The sequence below is a fragment of the Ambystoma mexicanum genome, chromosome 3p (assembly GCF_040938575.1).
Source record: "Ambystoma mexicanum isolate Mex_15411 chromosome 3p, UKY_AmexF1_1, whole genome shotgun sequence".
Taxonomy (NCBI): domain Eukaryota; kingdom Metazoa; phylum Chordata; class Amphibia; order Caudata; family Ambystomatidae; genus Ambystoma; species Ambystoma mexicanum.
This window is the reverse complement of record NC_090925.1, coordinates 379,465,572-379,484,877: the sequence shown is the minus strand read 5'-3', so window position 1 is coordinate 379,484,877 and position 19,306 is coordinate 379,465,572.

The window sequence follows — 19,306 nt, the reverse complement described above, 5'->3', positions numbered from 1 at the left end:
TAATTCTCCATCCTTTCATGCCTGACCTGTCTGAGGGAACATTGAGCTAAATGACAACCAGCGAGTGATCAGAGAGTATGCAGGCATTAATAGAGCAATCCTCTGCCCACTGAGCTCTCCTTCCCCAAAAGTGTTTTTTAAAATCTATCTGGGTGCAGAATCATCTACTGAGGAATAAAACGCAAAATCATGGAGCAAGGGATTTCTGTTTCTCCAAATATCCATTAAATCACGATCACATAACATTTGCGAGCACAATTGATGTCCTGTATATATTCGTGTCCTTTACTCTATTACAATGTGCACCCCATAGAATTAGAGTATCCTTTTTTTAATAGATATCCAATCTCAGTATTTGGGAGTGTTTATATTTGGCACAAAACTATTTCCTAGTGTAATTTTACATCCATTAACCTCCCCAGGACACAACAAGGGTGCACACCTCTTGATCCTTTGAGGACTCGTACAGCTTGAAACCTAGAGAGTGATGTATCAGTATGGCCACCCCCCTTACGTGGGTAGAATAGTACCAATTTTATCTGTGACTTCTCCACTTCTTCGTCCGCCATAGGGGGTGAGCCTGTTGCCTGTAAAACACCACATTGATTCGATGCCTTTAAAGCTACAACATGATTTGTCTGGCTTTCACAAGATGATTACCCCCTCTTATGTTCTATGTGAATCAACGTACCTAAATATTGCCACGGCTGGTCACAGTGCATGACACAACTGAGGTTTCACTGGATTCCCACCATTGCCATTTCTTATGAAGACCACAAAAGAGTTGTTGTTAATTTCCGTCCAACAATCAGAGAAACCATCAACGCAGGCATCTTAATAACAGTTCCCCATACATCCCTGTTTCCCTCAGTCTTTCTTTGTTCTCATCTTTTGAGTATCACTACTCCTCATTTTCTCATCCTGCTCCTCTTGCTTTCTTAGTTCTCTTTCTCCCATCCAAACCTGTTCTTACCTTATGCGGTGATCTCGATGTACTTGTGTCCTCTTTATTGCCATCTGAGTCTCCTCTAGTCCCTATAGGTGATTTTAATTTGCATCTATCTTCTTTGCATTGTTATATTTTACTCTTAGCTATTCTTGACTCGTGCTCCCAGGACCAAGCATGGACCCCTGCCTCACACCGGTCTTGGTCTTATATAATAAATAAAAAAAATCTTATCTTTTCAACTAGCCCATGTGCATTTTATTATACTATATATTATACTTGTCAGAATGCATTTTTTAGCAAAAATCAGACATACAGACACATTATGTAAACTCACCAGGTCACTTTAATGCCATGAATGATCAGTTGTGGAGTAGACTGTTAGAGGTGATCGAGCATCTCCCAAAAGACTGGTATCATCAAAAGCTGCCAAAGGCACGCGAATCGTTTTGAATAAGGCTTCTTCAAAGGCAGAAGTCAAAGGGCCTCAATGATTAATTGGTGCACCTTGAGTATTGATAAGTGAATCATGAAGTGATTGTCCAGAAGCCTCAGCCTCTTGCTTAGACATTGTTTTTTCATTTCACAATTGTGGTATTCACCTCGAGGTATTAGGTTTGGAACTTAGAGTAGACTACTTTGAATGTAAATTTATTTTTGCGAACTTGGTACCATTTTTTCATTGCATGCGAATTGGTGCAGTAAGCAATATTTGTACTTGCTATTTTCAGGCCACGTCCCTCAAAGCATGTTGCTGAAGTTACAATCTAACAGTTTGGAAACCTACATAAAGGGATCGTTAGATTTAAAAAACGATTGGGAACATGCGAGTTATCTGCATCTCATCGTTCAAGTAATTCGAGCACAAGAACAGGAAGAATTGAAAAGTTATTGTGTTACAGTGTTGACTTTTACCCATTCCTGCAGAATGACCTACATTGCACTGTAAGGGGAGCTATAAAGTGATTCAGTGCAAAATTGCAATTTTCATTTGAATTCTTCTTTCTTGTCTAAACCACAACAGAATGATATCGAGTTCGGGCTTTTCAAATCGATTTACCACAATAGCCTTCACCGAGTTGAGGGCAGGTGGACCATCCACAAGTGTTGGGATCCTCACTTCTTTGCATTTCTGTTTCTGTGGAGTGTCTCAAGATCACGTGATCATATGTCAGGTTGGTCACTGGTTGCGCCTCTTTCAAAGAGAGATGCCGTTCCAAATTGCAGACCCTTCAGGGGTTGCTGAGGACATCGTTTCTTCTCACCCGAGCACATGCAGTGCCCAACTTTATTTAGATAGCATGTCTTGTCCAATCTGCATGCCTTCAATCATAAAGTTGCTTTGGATTAGCATGCTTCTACTTCACATGCAATAGAAAAAAGCCTTATAATGAGACATCCGTATCCCCTCTGAGATCAGGCAACCATAGTGAAATCAGGCTGAAATGGGCCCTCCTTGCCACATCACTTGGAAGGGTGACACTCCACTAACAGTGTTTAGTGTATGTGTCAAATAGCACTATCAATTTAAGGATGCTGTAGCCAACTGAGAGCTGCCTTTGATGAACCTATTGACCCTTTCCACTTATCCATTTGCATGGTATGAACGTAATAAAGTGCAGTTTTGAGTTACTTGAGGATATATTCCTTTAGAAAACCAGTTATGTCTGTCACACAGCTGAACATTGTTCTTCAGTTCTATCGAAGTGAAGAAAGACTAAGGAGCCAAGTAGAGAATGGATAAATCAGGTTCCCTTTATTCAGACTTGCATGTCAACAAACAGGCAGCATCCCACCATGCCCAACCACCCGAGCCAACCCAACCTGCTGCCAACTCACCTGGCCTTTATTACCCTCATAGTTGGACCTCCTCTAGAAAAGGTCCCTTCCATGACCTAACCCAGCCCAGTTGTTGACGTACCTCACCCCATTTTTAAACAATAGACATCTTTGTATTCCGTCTCCGAGTCTTTTCTCCATGTTCAGATCCTGACAACGAATCACATGACTTTCTCCTTCGGGGTTAACCGCCTCAATATGATTACATCAGGTGTCCACCTCCTCGGGCAAGGGGCGTCAAGCCACCACCTCTTGACACAGTTCCTGTGGGGAATAAGGCTCCATTGACTTAGTACAGACTGGCTTAATCCAAAGATGGCAGCTTGGTGACCTTCAACCAATACACTCCGGAGCCTCCTAAAGCGCTGACTCAGCAGTCCTTCAGCACATGCTCATTGGAGAGCCATCAAGTGCAAGCATTGTCCATAGTCCATAGGTGGGGTTACCCAAATAATGTCCAGCGAAGAAAAATAATAAACACTCAGGCTTATATAATGCTTTACAGGTGATTCAGGTATCAGATATAAAATGTGATAGTCCATAAACAAACAATAATTTCCTGCACAACATCATTATTTGCCACATCTGCACATTTTATGGTGTCTTGATGATGAAGTCACATCACTAATCCCTCCCCCTCCCTCCAGGGTTTTTCGCAACAAATCCCTTATTCCCTTGCTGGTCCACTATTCTCTATATCCCATTTCACCTGTTTTTCCTTTACACAGGGAATTCTACCACTGGTCCTTCATCTATTGTTCAATCCAACTGTTCAGTTGTGTCAGTCAACCATCAACATCCATCTTATTTGGTGGTTAAACTTGCATTTTTCAAAATATACACATCCTTTATGTTCTAGCAATTCCCATAATTTTTGCTGCAACATTTGAGTTTCCTGCTGAATTTCTAAAAGGGTGAAGATTGAGCATTGTTCAGGGGCCGACTGAAAGTGAGGCGAGCTGGAGGGTCCATTATTAATTACCACGGGTCCTTGTCCATGACAGCACTGCCCAAAGGACATTCCCTCCCCCCCCCCGGCAACAGAAGAGAAAATGCTGTGAGAAGGACAGTGGTGGTAATGTTACATTGTTCAGACACTTCTTGATTCTTAGCACACAAAATTTCTCCTAGACTTCATATAGTAGCAGTACAATGCGCCACTTCAAATGCACATTTTTCTTCATTGAACACAGTTTTCATGACTTGCAAACTCTTCCAAATATCAGTTACCTTTCTAATCATTTTCTCTACTTCTCCCGAACGTTCAAACCTGTATGGCACCAATTTACGCCACCCATTCAAAAACTCAAGATAAAGCTTTACCGCCTGTCTCTTTGTAGTTGGCCAGAAGAAAGTACATTTTTTGCTCTCTGTATGTATCATAACATCAATATCTGAATTTGGTGGGGCTACTAATTTTACACATCAATCTTTTCCCCAAAACAGCTGTCTTCCTACCATACTATATCCAGCACCTTCTCCTTCCCAATGCACCCTATTTTCTACTAGCACTATCCATCCTCATAAACACTTCTATATCCATTTCTGGAAAGTGCAAAATGTTGAATCACAGTACACGTTCAATTATCTAAATTTCCTGAAAATGTATACTGAGCCTCTGACGAGTTTGAACATACTTTCACTGCTCTAGTACCATTTCTTTCATCTAGGATCGTTAGCAAATAACACTCCAAATATATCGGGCTGTCCCTACATCTCCCTAAAATAGTGCTATGGTCTTCTAATTCACAATATCCTGGCATCACAACACTGTGCATGGCCATGGGTAAGTTCACTGCATCTGACACCAAACTAACATTGCCACCAAGTCCTTGTAGGGCTGTCACCACTGTGGTTCCGGACCATTGCTTATACCAGTAGATCAGTTTCGAGATCATCTTGTTCCTTCTCCTGGTAGGAAGAACAGGGTAACAACAGTAAATCAAATCAGAAATATGGGAAGCCTCAGGATACTAAGTAGTTAATTTTCCAGTGGTAGCAGGTATGTTACTAGTAGTAATAAGTAACCCTCTAGCTTTAAGATTAGGTTGGGGTGTCAATGTGAGTTCTGTAATGAAGACATGGTATCAAACAGTAAGAAAGACACAAGTGATCACAGTTCAAAGTTGTTTATTGAACTTACAAATGTTTTGGTAAAACGCCTCTCTAATCCTAAATCTAAAGATGGGAGCAAGCTACGATCATCAAATAATAATAATGCAGTCCTAGTAGAGTCTTGTCAAAATAAAAGGGCCTATACTCATAAACCTATTGCCAATCCTTGCTTCTAAAAGCAAATAGTGTGGGGAACAATCTTATGCAAAAGAAAAGTGTTCACGAAATGATATGCCAGGATATTTGAGCCGTTGGCTCCCCTTCCCCTTGTTATCAGCACGGGACAAGGCAGAACACTGAAGCTTAGCACACACTCTGGATTCTCTGACACAAGGATGCAGTTCAGCAGGGCCTTCTGTGCCAAAGTCTCTTTTCCATTCAAAGTCTCTTATTTCAGAGGGCCTGATGCGGCTAACAAACACCAAAGTTCCTTTCTTCTCAGGATTTCATATGCACAATTTCTCGGGTGATTTACTGTTCACCCCTATCCCTGTGGGCCGGGCTCAGGCCCACTTTAACACATTGGGACTCATTACACGGCATGCGGTAACCATGGCGCTATTAGCGCCATGGTTGCCGCCGGTATTTTACCGTGTCCGCCTTGGTGGATGGCAGAATTACCGGCCTACTCCAAGGTGAGCGGGGCCGCTAATTCCCCATTCACCAAGGCACTTCCCCATTCCCATTTTTGCCCCCATAGGGCTCAATGGGGAAGGAGGTAATTACGGTACCGCAAATTGCGGTACCGTAATTAGCACCAAGGTCCCTTTGCGGGCCCGTTCCTTAACGGCTGGTAAAACCAGCCGTTGAGGTCGGGTCCGGCAAAGGGACCTCGTAGTAAGGCGGTAAGGGTTTACCGCTAACGGTGCCCTTACCGGTACCGGTACCGGTAAACCCTTACCGCATACCGTGTAATGAGGCCCAATGTTCTTAATTGATCTCTCTCAATTGGGCTCGGACCATTTTATCTAATTTTCCAATCTTTCCTTTTCTATATCAAATATCAAAGACTTTCAATTGTCCGCAGGATTTCGCTTTGACTCGCCGCAGGACCACTTCGACTCACAATTCTTTACTTTCAATTCTTTACTTTCACTTCCACCACCTTTTGGCTGAATACCTTACAGAAACCTTTGATTGAGCATGCACGCGCTGCCGGACCACTCTGTCAACGATATTGTATTCTTTCAAAGTTCAAACATTCATCAGCAGTTCAACTTTACTCACGACTTTCATCACACCCATTTTAACAATATTCTTCCAGCACTCGGTATACAATGTTGCTGCTTGCAACCTTGGCTTCAGCACAGACTAGTCTTGTATCGGTCTCCCCATCACAGTGGCTGTGTTGATTTCTTTGTCGCTACTTTGTTCTTGGAGCCAAGGACGGTAACACGGCAGCTGATGCTTCTACCCAACTGGATTAGTCATGTAGGAGGAGCGCCGGTACCTCCGACACACACAATGCAAGATTCTTCAGACTTCTCTCCTGGCCTTAAGCTGTCCAATCTCGGGGTCTCTTGATCATGACGGTTTCTTTCCAGAAAGGTCAAGGGAATTTCCCTCCTTGCAAATCCCTTGTAGTTCACCGTCTTTTGTCCCTCATTCAGCTGCTGTTTTGAAACTGCTTTTTCCTCATTTGCTTTGCCCCGCTCAGAGTGTGCTTTCGTGCTCTGCCTTTTATCTATGTGGGGAAGCGTAATGGAAATCAGGTGTGAGCATGGGTCAGTAATTGCCTGACCTCACCTGACCATTGTTTTGGGACACATCATGTATACTGCTCGGGTGTTAGTCTGTTTTCTCCCAGAGCAGGCTGTCCATGTGAATATGTTTGTGTAGGAAAGGGGCGGGGGTAGAGTTCATACATATCCTACCTGTTAGGATGGGTTAAAGGTGTTACAGAGAAGGGGATATCGTGTCTTGCCATCTGGTGTCCCACTCCCACTCCCCGAAGACCCCTCACCCAGGTGATCCTCCCGTACTGGTTCACCCCCAGAAACTAGATCCAAAAGCGATGGGCATGTCCTGGCCACCTGGATGACAGATCTCCGGGGACTACTGGGTGAGACACCTTTTGGTCGATCACAGTTCCTCCAAGTCGGCGTTCAGAGCTTTGAGATAATCCTCATCACTCATCCAATTCGGAAAAGTCTCACTTGGATAAGTGTTGTGATCTGCTTGAATGAGAGCCTGGTGATGCAGGTTCTAAAATGAGGATTGTAGAGAGAGTGACATGGTCGAGAGAGGAGGAGGACGGTGGCTGAAAGCTGTAACTGTCATCAGTGTATATGCTGAAAGAAGTACTTAAAGAAAAGCACTCACAATTATAGAGTCATTCATGGGGAAAGAAAATAGAAAAAAGAGGATTAACTCCGAAATGCATTAGCTGGATGGGTTTTCACCTGGGGGATCACAGCCATGGACGACCTGGTAATAACCTGGCTCTGAAGAAGGATTAACTCCGAAATGCATTAGCTGGATGGGTTTTCTGTTTTGCCTCAACAGACAGCATTCGTTTTTTTGGTGATGTTTAACCAATTAAGCGCAAAACTTTTTTATACCTAATGAATCCATAATTTTTAACATTAAATAAGATTATATTTTTGAATTATCACCAAAGTTGGCCTTTTGAGCTTATTAAGAAACAAAGAGAAATCGATTAACCCGAAGTGGGTAGCCTAGGTCTTTTTTCTCCTTGTTTGTCAAGGATGCCAGTCCTAGAGATAGGAGATGAAGACAATGTGCTGGATGAGGCAGTGTCTATTGCAGAGGTATGTGTGTTGACAGGCAGTGCAATAATGAAGGAAGCTTGGTTAAGTGCTCATGGTAATGATGAGGTTGTACAATAGGTGTGCAGACATGCGGTTGATGGTTGGCCCTTATCAAAATATCAAAATATGGATATCAAACAATTTGGCATGATCAATGAAGATCTGTCGACTGAAGGTGGTATATTGAGGAAAGGTGAAAGGGTGGTACCACCTAAAGATATCAGGGGTGTTGTTATTGGGAAGTTACCATGGAGATGGTCATAACATTTTTGCAGAATATTTTCGAGAGGGAGGGAGACCGAAGGGAAATTGTTACAGGCAATGGGACATAAGTTGTGTCTGCTAAAATGGTGAATGTCATGAACGAGAAAGGGATTAAATATGTTACCACACTGTTATATCATCCACAAGCTAATGATTTAGTGGAAGGGTTCAATAGGTTGGTAAAGAATATTATACAATTGAGTAGACAGTTAAGGTTGAATCTTGATGCAGAATTGAACCAGATGCTATACGCATGCAGAGTCAGAAAGCATGCAAATACAGAAACGTCTCCAATTGAGATAATGAGAGGGAGACGATGTATAGACAGCAGATTCCCAGTTTGGTTGAAGAGTTTAGGAGAGAGGGAAGTGGGTGATGAAGATGTAAGCGTGGATTTCAGTAAAGTGGAAGAAAGAGGAAAGGATGAAGCAAGTGTACGACACAAATAAGAGAACACGTTTTGTTGGTATTAAGAAGAGTGACAGTGTTAAGGTAAAGTTAGCTTTCAATGTGCATAACTCCTGTTCTAAATTCAGTAAGCCAGTCAGAGTTATTATGGTTACAAGAACCAGTGTGTTAACGAGTGAGTGTCGATGGTGGAACTTAAGTAGGGTGGCAAAGGTAAAGATGCAGTAAACATTAGTTAGTTATTATATGTTGTGATCTGCTTCAATGAGAACCTGGAGATGCAGGTTCTAGAATGAGTATTGTAGAGAGAGAGAGACATGCATGAGGGAGGAGAAGGAGGTTGGCTGAAAGTGGTAACTGTCATCAGTGTATATGCTGAATGAAGTACATAAAGAAAAGGACTCACAATTATAGAGTCATCATTCATGAAGAAAGAAAATAATAATAAGGAACTACCATGACTTGGCATTCAGCTGGTCGTGGTATAAATCCCAACCAAAGTTCCACCCCACATTCCCAGGCCCCATTCAAGTTGCAGGTTCCTCCTTACCAGTGCACCACCCAGCATTTCTTATACCACAGCCAAGCTTGGACATCAGAAGATGTTATCACGTTAGTTAAGTTCTTCATAGATAAAACAGTCTTTACAGTAGAGTCATGTTCTCCTTTAACTACATCATTGTAAGTCAGTACATATAAATGAATCAAACAGGTCACGTAAACTACACTGCAGGGACTACTGCCCATTTACAGTGACTCATGTGCACCCATGTTGCGTGCCCTTGAACTTTTATAGCTGAGTTAGAAGTAACGCAGGTACGCCCCTTCCACCTGGGTACAAGAGCTGTCTTGCTTTGTTGAATCTTCATCAGGATACTGCCACTTGGCTGCAACAAATGACCTCAAGTGCCTGGTTCCCGTGATAGAGCAGCTTGAACCTGAATATGAATTAGACTGACAGAAGATATTAACGCCTTGACATATTCCAATAATCGGTCATCCGACAGCTGTAAATTATCAGGTAGAGTTTTCAGTGGTGGGGATACAGGAAATCTCATGGGTGGTCCATAAAGGAAGTCAAAATGGCTGAGCCCAGTTTTCCAATTTGGGGTACTTCTCATACTAAGCACTAAACAAACCGAGCGGGGGGCCTCAGGTTACTTCAACCCTGTTTACTGACATAGTCTTGCCAGCTTATTCTTTAGGACCCCATTCTGTCTCTCTACTGCTCTTATGGCCTAAGGGTGTTGAGGACAGTGTAAATGATTCTGAATTTTCAATGTTGACAACAAAATGAGTGCCCTGATCACTGTTAATACACACGGGTATTCCAAATCTAGGTACAAACTCATGGATCAATATTTTGGCAACCGTTGCTGCATCTGCTTTCCTACAGAGCGAGGCCTCACGACACACAGAGAATAAATCCACCACCACAAGTAAATACTGCCACTAATTATACTTTGGCAATTGAAGAAAACTGATTTGAAACCCTACAAATGGGCCAGAAGGGGGAGAGAGCACCCCAGGTCTAATTGGCACACTTTCCCCCACATTATTTTGTAGACAAATAACATATCATTTACAGTATTCCTGTGCCATAGTGGTGAATTCAGGTGTGAACCACGAATGACCCACTAGCATGGTGATCCCATCTCTTCCTACATGTGCCTGCCGATGATACATCTGGACAAGGTGTGATACTACTATTTTTGAAGCCACTAACCGACTCTGCTCATTTCGTCACAGACAGTCCTCAATCAACTTGTAGCCCTTTTTAATCCAATTGTCCTTTTCATAGGATGGGGCATTCCCCTGTATATATGAAAGATCTTCATGCTTTTTATACACAGTTGATTCCTCTACTGTCTTGACTGACAGAATATATGCATCATTTTCTTCCAGTTGCAGCCTGATTGCCTGTTCGATCAGCAAAATCATTACCACAGCTAATGGGGTCATCCAATGCCTGATGTGCTGCATATTTAACAATCGCAATCCAAGTGCTAACACATATTGACTATTTCCCTATATGTGTGCCAGCTGAGGTCATGAATCCTCACTGCTTTCAAAGCTGCCTAAAGAATGCCATCTGCAAGGGTGTGCAATCCTGAGCTTTTTTGTTTTTGCTAAGCGAAATATTGGTGGTTTTCTCTCCCAGTAAGTGTGCTCTGCTAAATAGACCTCACTTTCCAATGCTGCATGCTGTAAAGTATGGTAAACATTTGTACTCTGCTTGGCCATGCCTACTGACATGCCCACAGCAGCAATGTAACTTGGACACATGGCAGATACAGAGTAACATGTACCTTCCTAAAACAGTCTGCTAGAATCAAATTAATTCTAACAGCCATGGGCTGCCTTTTACAATGCTGGCACCCATATTCAAATTATCTTCATCTGCATAGCCTCATTTGTTTGGTGGCCATATTTTGGTTACATATACATATAAAGCTATGCTTAATCAAATATATTGGCATATGAGGCAATACAATTATAATTGCCAAAACCCAAAGTGATATCATTGGTACACAGTGATAATGTTGCTGGGGAAATGGCCGCCAGGTGGTGACATTTACCTAAAAATGCACCCACCAGAAAATCAAAAACTTTCACCAAATATTCTAGGATTGGAAGTAATAATATATAATTATACCCCTCCTAGAATATTTGGGGAAAGAATTTTAGGGGTCAGAAAAAAAAGTCGCCTACCTGGGGACTTTTTACCGGCGCCATTATCACATGAAACCCTGCGATTTACATTACCCAGTTGAGTGTTTGCATCTGGCCTTGGGGGTTTCACCCACAACACATGGTGGGCCAGACCAGGATATCTTTTGTGCTCTGCTGAGCAGCTTGGAGACCTTTCCAAGTAAAACAGGGAATGCCTTTTCTGGGGGTTACATAAGGGCTGGGAGATTCGGAAGCACCTCTGCAGCATAACAGTGAAGTCACAGTAGAGAGATCATTACTGGAGCCCCTTTGATCGGAGGTAGATGGGGGAGGGAGATGTACATTGCAGCAGGGAAATGACCTATTCACTAGAGAAGGGATCTGCCATCTTGAACATACCCAGGCCCACTTCCTCCCTGAGGTCCCCCTAACTTCCTGAAGACAAGGCGCTCTGCAAGATGGCATCACAAGGAGTAACCCTTGTTTTAACATCCATAATCTGCCCCTTACAGAAGTCTTCTAGTGGGCCAAACTGCTGTTGCAAAGTGACTATATGAGAGGGTGAGATCCACCTTAAATTAATCATACTTGTGAATCAGCTTTGAGATGCCCTTTGTGAAGCAACTTCAAAAATTATCTTGAAAAATCATCATGGAAAGATCTTGGACAACTTGAAGAACATTTCACTAGAACCTTGTTGGGGTAATAAATGCCCAAAGTGCCATACATTGGGTGAAGACAGGAACCTCTACCAAGGGTGCAGTCTCTCTCTCTCTCTAACTGCAGATGTGACCTTCTGGAGGAACGCCTGACTGCTGCTGGACACTGGTTCCCAGGACTCTGCCTGTTGAAGTGACAGCCCTGCAAGTGTCCCTGGTAAACATCCTGGCTGGGAAAGGCAGAAGAGAGACCCCCATGCTTAGGGACCTATTGAAGGGTCCCACAGAACCCCAAGGACCACAAGAAGATGCATTTGGCTCTCTCTGCAATTTAGAATAACTTTGAGCCACAATGTGCATACCAAACTTCTTCAAGTGGCTGGAAAGAGCCAATTGAGTTGCCTCCCTCACCTTCAAGCTGCTTTGAGAGCCTTTGAGCTATGCCAACCCGAACATCACCTGCCTGTCCCAAGTTCTTGGACTCCTGTTCTTCAATAACCTGAGTGCCCTTTTCTCCCAAAGTCTGCATTCTCTGTGTATCGCAATACAAGGGAGTGTTGTTAATGTTTTTACTAGTGTGTCTGTCCTTTTAGTTTAATGAAAGATTTTTTTATTGAACCGTAATTGGACATGACTCTTATTTTGGCACTTTCTGTACTATTGTTGTTTTGGATGCTTAGATGCTGGCTCGCACCATCTGAAGCCTAGCTTAAGAGATGGCGGTATAGCATTCATGTTGTGCCTATTTCATCTTTATGATTGCATTCACTGCTATTCTAGTAGCAATTTGGAGCTGAGGAAGAGCTAAGAAGCCCTGTTCATCCATGTACTCCTTTACTCCTTTCATCTCACAAGGCATGATATGACTGGAGTATGGTGACCAAAGCTCTAACTTTAGGGGATAATCAAGTAAATGAATAATATGGGGGTCCATTGATCCCTGTGAAACAGAACCTCCAGACTCTTGACTGCCAAGTCTCATCTGAGAAGGACAAAACGAACCCATTAAAGGCCTGGGAGGGCCTACTGTTAAAATCACTGTTTTTGACCAACTCAGTTTCAGATAGTTCATTCAAATCTAGAAGGCTAAAGCAGTTGGGAATTCCTGAAAGTGAAGTACATATAATCGTTGGAATTAAATATGCCTCAAAAGAATCTGGGTGTTGTCGCCATAATTCAAACAATGTAGACCAAAAAACCTGGTCAGGTGAACCAGAGGTAGAGATACAGAAGGTGGATATAAAAAAGAATAGGAAAAAGCAATATGGGACTCTGCATTTCACTGGAGTGGGATCAGAAGAGATTGATAGTATTCACATCTGCTTAGTATGTTATAAAAGGAAAGATTCGGTAATGGCTAACTAATAAACGCATCTATGTGGGTATGTATTTTAAACATTTTACTGTACCGAGTTTTCAGTATTAAATATATGACTCATTTTCTTGTACTGAAAAAAATCATAGTATCTTTGTTCGGAACAAGCAACATTTGCAAAGTTAGATAGTTGACAGCGCATCATTGACCTTATTTTGGTCCCCTTGGCTCTATCACATGGCCTTCATGGGTAGAATTCAGCATTCAGAGCCCTAACAATTCAAACACTGCTCACGGGAAGAGAGCAATGGGGCCAAGAGAAGGAAAATAGTACCTGCAGACAGCGCATGAAAGAACAAAAAGGCACAATAATGAGAAATGGTCAAAAGGGGTAAAAGGTGCCTCGAAGTCCCATACAATGAGTCAAGACAAGAACCTACAAGGAGGGTGTAGATTCTCTCTCTAACTGCTTAAGTGGGATGCTGGAGGAAAACCTGACTGCTGCTGGACATTGGTACCCAGGACTCTGCCTGCTGAAGTGGCAGCCCTGCAAGTGTCCCTGGAAAACCTCCTGGCTGGGAAGGGCATAAGAGAGACTTCACTTCCTTAGGAACCTGATGAAGGCCCCCAAGGACCAAAAGAAACTGCCTTTGGCTCTCTCTGCAATTTTAAACAACTTTGAGCTGCCATGAGCATCCCAAACTCCTGCAGGCCACTGGAAAGATACAAAGAAGCTGCACCTGACACTCGCTCAACTTCAAGCTGCTTTGAGCTATGCCAACCCGATCATCACCTGCCTGCCCTAAGTTCTTGGACCCTTGTTCTTCAATAGCTTAAGTGCCCCTTTCTCCCAAAGTCTGCATTCTCTGTGTATCACACTACAGGGGATGGTTGTTAATGTTCCTTTAGAGTGTGTCTGTTCCTTAGAACCTTGATTGGGCATTTATTTTATTGTGTAATTTACCATTGTCATTTTGAATGCTTAGATGCTGGCTCACAAGTACAATAAGAAGAAACCCCAGGCAAACATGCAATCGGGTACCCCTGGCACCAATCTCATCAAAAACACAAGAACCCATGTACAACAATTAGTACAACCGCAAAGTCAGTAATGCAATAAGGTATTGATCGCCATGTATGAAGTGCAAAGGAATATCATAACATGAATTCATCATATGCAATTATATCCAAGTAAATAAACCCTATCTGTGTGTCAGAAAACCAGTGTGAACAGCAACAATTGTGAAAAAGATAAAAAGTTACAAAATCACAACTCACCAACACACTACACTCACGCTCATGTATTCATTAATAAAGTGCTTTGTGCAATCTTGCATTCTTAGTTAAGATATATATTACCACAGTCAGAACTAGAGCCCCTTGGTAACACAATGCTCTTATCTTTCTTACCAAGAAAGGTCTCTGCACTGTTAAAACACAATTATAAAAGTAAAACACATCATTTACAATTCAAATATTAACCTGCCCAACATGTTTTGTTCCTGATCGGCTAGATGACAAATCACAGGAACTTCATCAGAGGCTTGTCTAATTGTCTGTTACGCAGTAGGGTAATTCCAATTCTATGCCTCTATTCATATAGAACTACCTGTATGGTGTTGAAACTATGCCTAGCAATTACAAAAGTTGCTTCTCAATTAAGCAGCACTAATTACTCCTATGCAGTCCTATCTTCTTTACAGGACAATCACTTCTCAGCTTCAGGAGTCTCTCCATTTGTTCCCTGTAACCAGACAATGACAACCCTTTGTATCTCCGAGCTAACAAATCACTCTATACATGGCAATTGCTTACATGCCTAATCGTGCTATTGTGGGGTAGCATGCCCATTAGTTATGTGGGTCATAGCCCTTCCATTCGGGTGTACCACTTGCACTCACCCTTACCACACCTGCACGCTGCATGTGTCAGGCATAGGTCACCCTGCACCTTTGATCCACACTTTTGGGCCTGATTCATGGAAGTGTTTTATAATGGCGCACTCCCATCCCATAGGAAAACATTCCATGAGTCAGGCCCTTTGTGTCATGCTCTAAACTGTGTGCTTTAAAACATGCACAGGTAGAAATCCCCCAACACCTTGGGAACACCACATCATGTCCTGCTCAAAAAGTGTGAGGGTGAGTGTCCTCGCGGTGGGTGGTTCTGTGTTTATAATATTGTATGTCGGCAAGTGAAGATCTCAGACTTTGGCTTCATTGGTCCTAACGAGAGGGAACGACAATATTCATGGCAGTGCATGGCAGCAGATGAGGCTGTGCTCTCTCCCTGAGCATAGTCCCGGGATTTGAATTCACAAGTAAGTGAACGGGGCGTGTTTCTTGAACGCACACTTTTTGAGCAGGACAACACTCCCTTTGCATCGTCTTTAGGTGCATTCATGGATTCACTCCTCTGAATGTCTCTTCATTTATAATGGTGTACACTCCCTCTCATTCTTTCCGTTTCCAATGGAATTGTATCTTGCTGTCCCCAAAATCTCCTTGTCCTCAATCTCGTTTCTGCTGATGTTCCCTTCTAGCCCCTAAACACTGGAGCCAGTTATCTCGTCCTGTTTGATCTTCATCATCTATTTTCCGCTCACGCACTTGCCAGCCGGCCCACATTCTGATGCACGGTGTAGCGTGCAGAACTGCACACTGATTTGCTGCATTGGAAAGGGAAAACAGCTCTTGGCTCTACCCACTGTGAGTATTGTATGTACTTTGTTTGAACTGATCGCTGTGTGCTACGCAAGAGAGAGGGCGCATGCAAGGGATAAAGAGGAATTAAAAACACATTTTCAAGAATGTACTCTAAAGGAAATAACTCAGATGTTATCTAGGCAGGCGGGAACACGGAGATAACAGGAAACATATTCCTGGGATGAGATATTGTTTGAAAATTAATTATGGGGCTGGACACCTGCGTGATTTAGTGACAAGGAGACAGTTGCAGGTGCACAGGGAACTGCACTCAACAGGGAGTGAGAACAAAACTGCCTTGCTGGCTGTCACTGGCTCTGTGACACCATCACCGCTAGCATTCATTCTCCAGTTGAATTACGTTTCAAGTTGTATACATCACGAAGCTCAGATCACCAGTTCTGTGGCCTTATGGACAAACTACATTGTGTATTTTGGGAAGAGCGATTTCAATGGCATGGACTGTGATGGTGTGTGCCTCAGCGTGGCATTGGGAGTCTATATATTACCAGAGGTGTGGTGTTTGCAGAACTAGGTCTGTTTATATCAATGCTGGCGTTTCAAGCTGCCATAGCATTGCAATTTGAAGTGCCTTGTCTCTGGGGTATTTAAGACACTTTCCTCGTATGAAGGGCTCATCCCACCTGAGTTGCCTTCTTTCCTCCTCTTTGGCGACCTCTGTGACGTTGTGCACCTGATTGTTTTTGCCAACCTGGGACGGTTTGTGCACCTGACTTGTCTGCAACCATCTTGCTGCTAGGCCGCCCACTGAGTACGTTGTGCATTGTGCAGTTTCTCTGTCTCTTTCTTTCCCCCTTTCCATCTCTCTTGTCTCTCCCTCCATGGTGCTCTGCATCTCTCCTATTTACTCTAACTGCTACTCTATCCCCTATCCTACCTCTCTCGAAGCCTAGAAGGAAAACATTCAAAGAATATCTTCTGGTCTCCAATCCATCCCTGCCAATCGCTGACACCAGGAAGACTGTCACAGACATGCACTCCCCACATGGTCTCTGTCCCATCCCCTTTCTCTTCGCTGCCCATGGTGGCACTAGTTGGGAAGTATTCTCGGCATGCATCTTTAATGCCTCTCAAAATGGCAGTGTCATGGCCAGGGCTCTCAGCCCAACCTCATTCTTCTTGATAGGTGTCTTGCATCTCTCATCAACTTCCTCCCTTCTCATGCCACCCCGGTCTGGAGGCAGAGTGGCCTTGGTCTTCCCTGAATGGGTCCCTGCTGCCATCATTCCCACTCAAACCTACTTCTCATTCAAATGCCTCGTCTGCAGGCTTGGGTTCTCTCCAACTCTCTTGTTGACCCTCAGCACCATCTACAGTTCCGGTCTCCCTCTTCCACTTGGAGTGGTCTGACCTCACATCTTCTCTTCTTGCCTCCACCTCCAAGCTTCTCCTCCTCAGAGACTTCAATATTCACCTTGTCTCTCCAGATTTGGCCACCGGACTCTTACAATGCCTTTTGCCCTCATCATAAGGTTGGCGGAATGGGTTTACCGGCACCGGTAAAGGTGCCGGTAAACCCATTCCGCTCTACCACGAGGTCTCCTCGCGGGACCCGCAATGGGCGCTTGGAAAAACCAGGCATCCATACCGTGTCCCGCGAGGACACCAGGGAGCTAACAATGGGCCCGTCACTAACGGGCCCGTTGTTAGCTCCATCCCCATTCCCATTGAGCCCTATGGGGGCTCGAATGGGAATGGGGATGGACCGGGTCCGGGTTCCTCGGACGGGGAATTACCGGGTCCGCCAAGGTTGCGATGGCCCGGTAAGTCCTCATTCGAAGGACCCGGGCCCGGATTGTGGTAAGAAGGCAACCATGCCGCCAAAAGCGGCATGGTTACCTCCAACTTCCTGATGAGGGCCTTTTACTTTATTTCCCTCACCATTCATCCCTCCTTTCCAAGGCACTGAGCCAGACACACCTTGGATGCTCTCATCTCAGCAGACATCCCCATCTCCAGCCCTCTCACTACATCTCTCTCCTGGTCTGACCATGCTCTCCTGTCCTCTCACCTGTATCTCCGAGGTCCCCTGGCTAAGCCTCTGCCTGCACTGCCAGTCTCCTCCATCATTCAACTGATGAAGCGAGTGTCAGTTGCTGTTTTTGCCGCCACTTTCATTCCCCCTGCCACAGTCTCCTACACTGATTCTGCCCTTGCTAATCTTCGCCGCTCTATGACCAACACCCTGGAAATCCTTGCCCCTGTCATTATGATCTGCATGAAGCCTGCCTCCATGCACAACACCTGGTTTGACTCCGACCTAGACTCTTTGAAACACAAGTGCAGAGTTGCTGAGCGGAAGTGGCGGGCATTGGGGAAAACATCCTCTAACAGACTGGCCTGCCGCCTGCTCCAAAGGCAATACAGACTCTCCATCTGCTCGAAGAAGAGGGCCCATTTCCAAGCCCGCATCTCTGAGGTCACTAACAACACGGGCGAACTGTTTAAAATCTGCAAGGAACTCGCCAATCCTATTGCAGTCTCTACTTCTCCCCTGCCATCCCTTACCTCACTGGCCAACCCACTTCTTAACCAACACCCAGGACAGCTTGTCCTCACTCTCCTCTACTCCCCTCACTCCTCCCTCCTTTGGCCCCCCTCCCTCCTACTCTTCTCTTTCTCGCTTATAGCACTGGATGAGGTCTCCAGAAAAGTCCTCTCTATGAAAGTCTCCTCCAAACAGGTGCTCCCCTGCTCCTCCAAAACGATCATAAAACAACATTGCCTCTGTCGCGCCAGCCTTGGCCGATTTCTGTAATCACTCCTTCGCCACTGGCTCCTTCCAGCTACCCCTCAAGCAGTCTATTGTGCATGCTCACCTCAAAAAGCCCTCTGCCGTCCCCTCCCGCCCGGCTAAACTTGGCTGCAAGCTCTGGCCTGCTGTTCTGTTCAGCATGTTTCTGCTTTCACTCGTCTTTCGTCCTCCGGCTTGTGGCCTTATGTGACCCTTGTTATACTTATACTATGATTTCTACGTATCTATACCGTGCTATGTTTCCTATAGGTTAGTCGAATTTGGTCCTTCCAGGCTCCTTACGCGATCCTGTAGTTCCATAGGGTTAGTTGCCATAAGCTTGCTTTGTATCTCTTCCTCGCCTTGCGTTCAGCGTTTCTGCACGTGGCTAATGAGGAAAGTAATAAAAGCTTTTGACAGTATGTATATGCATCTGTCCTCTGTCTACAGAACTTTCTAAGCATGTTCTTTGTGTATACGAGTGTATGTTTGTGTAACTCTGTGCATGGCTGAAAGAGTACTTCCTGACTAATGTGGCTATGTCATGGTGTCACTAATGACATCAGCACAGTGGTTCTCAGCATTAGTCAACGTCCTCCATCGATGCATTTGGGTCCATGACCAATCTTGAAGCACCTGTATCCATAAAGACATTGGGCCTCATTACGACCCTGGCGGAAATCGTGGCGCCAAATGCACCATGGAGCACGGCGGAAAGCTGCCGATAGCGCCATAGGGGTTGGCGGATTTACCGCCCCATTCCGAGGTTGGCGGGGCGGTAAATCCCCATTCCCCATTTTACCCTTCCCCATTCCCATTTTTGCCCCATAGGGTATAATGGGAGTGGGGAAGGCGT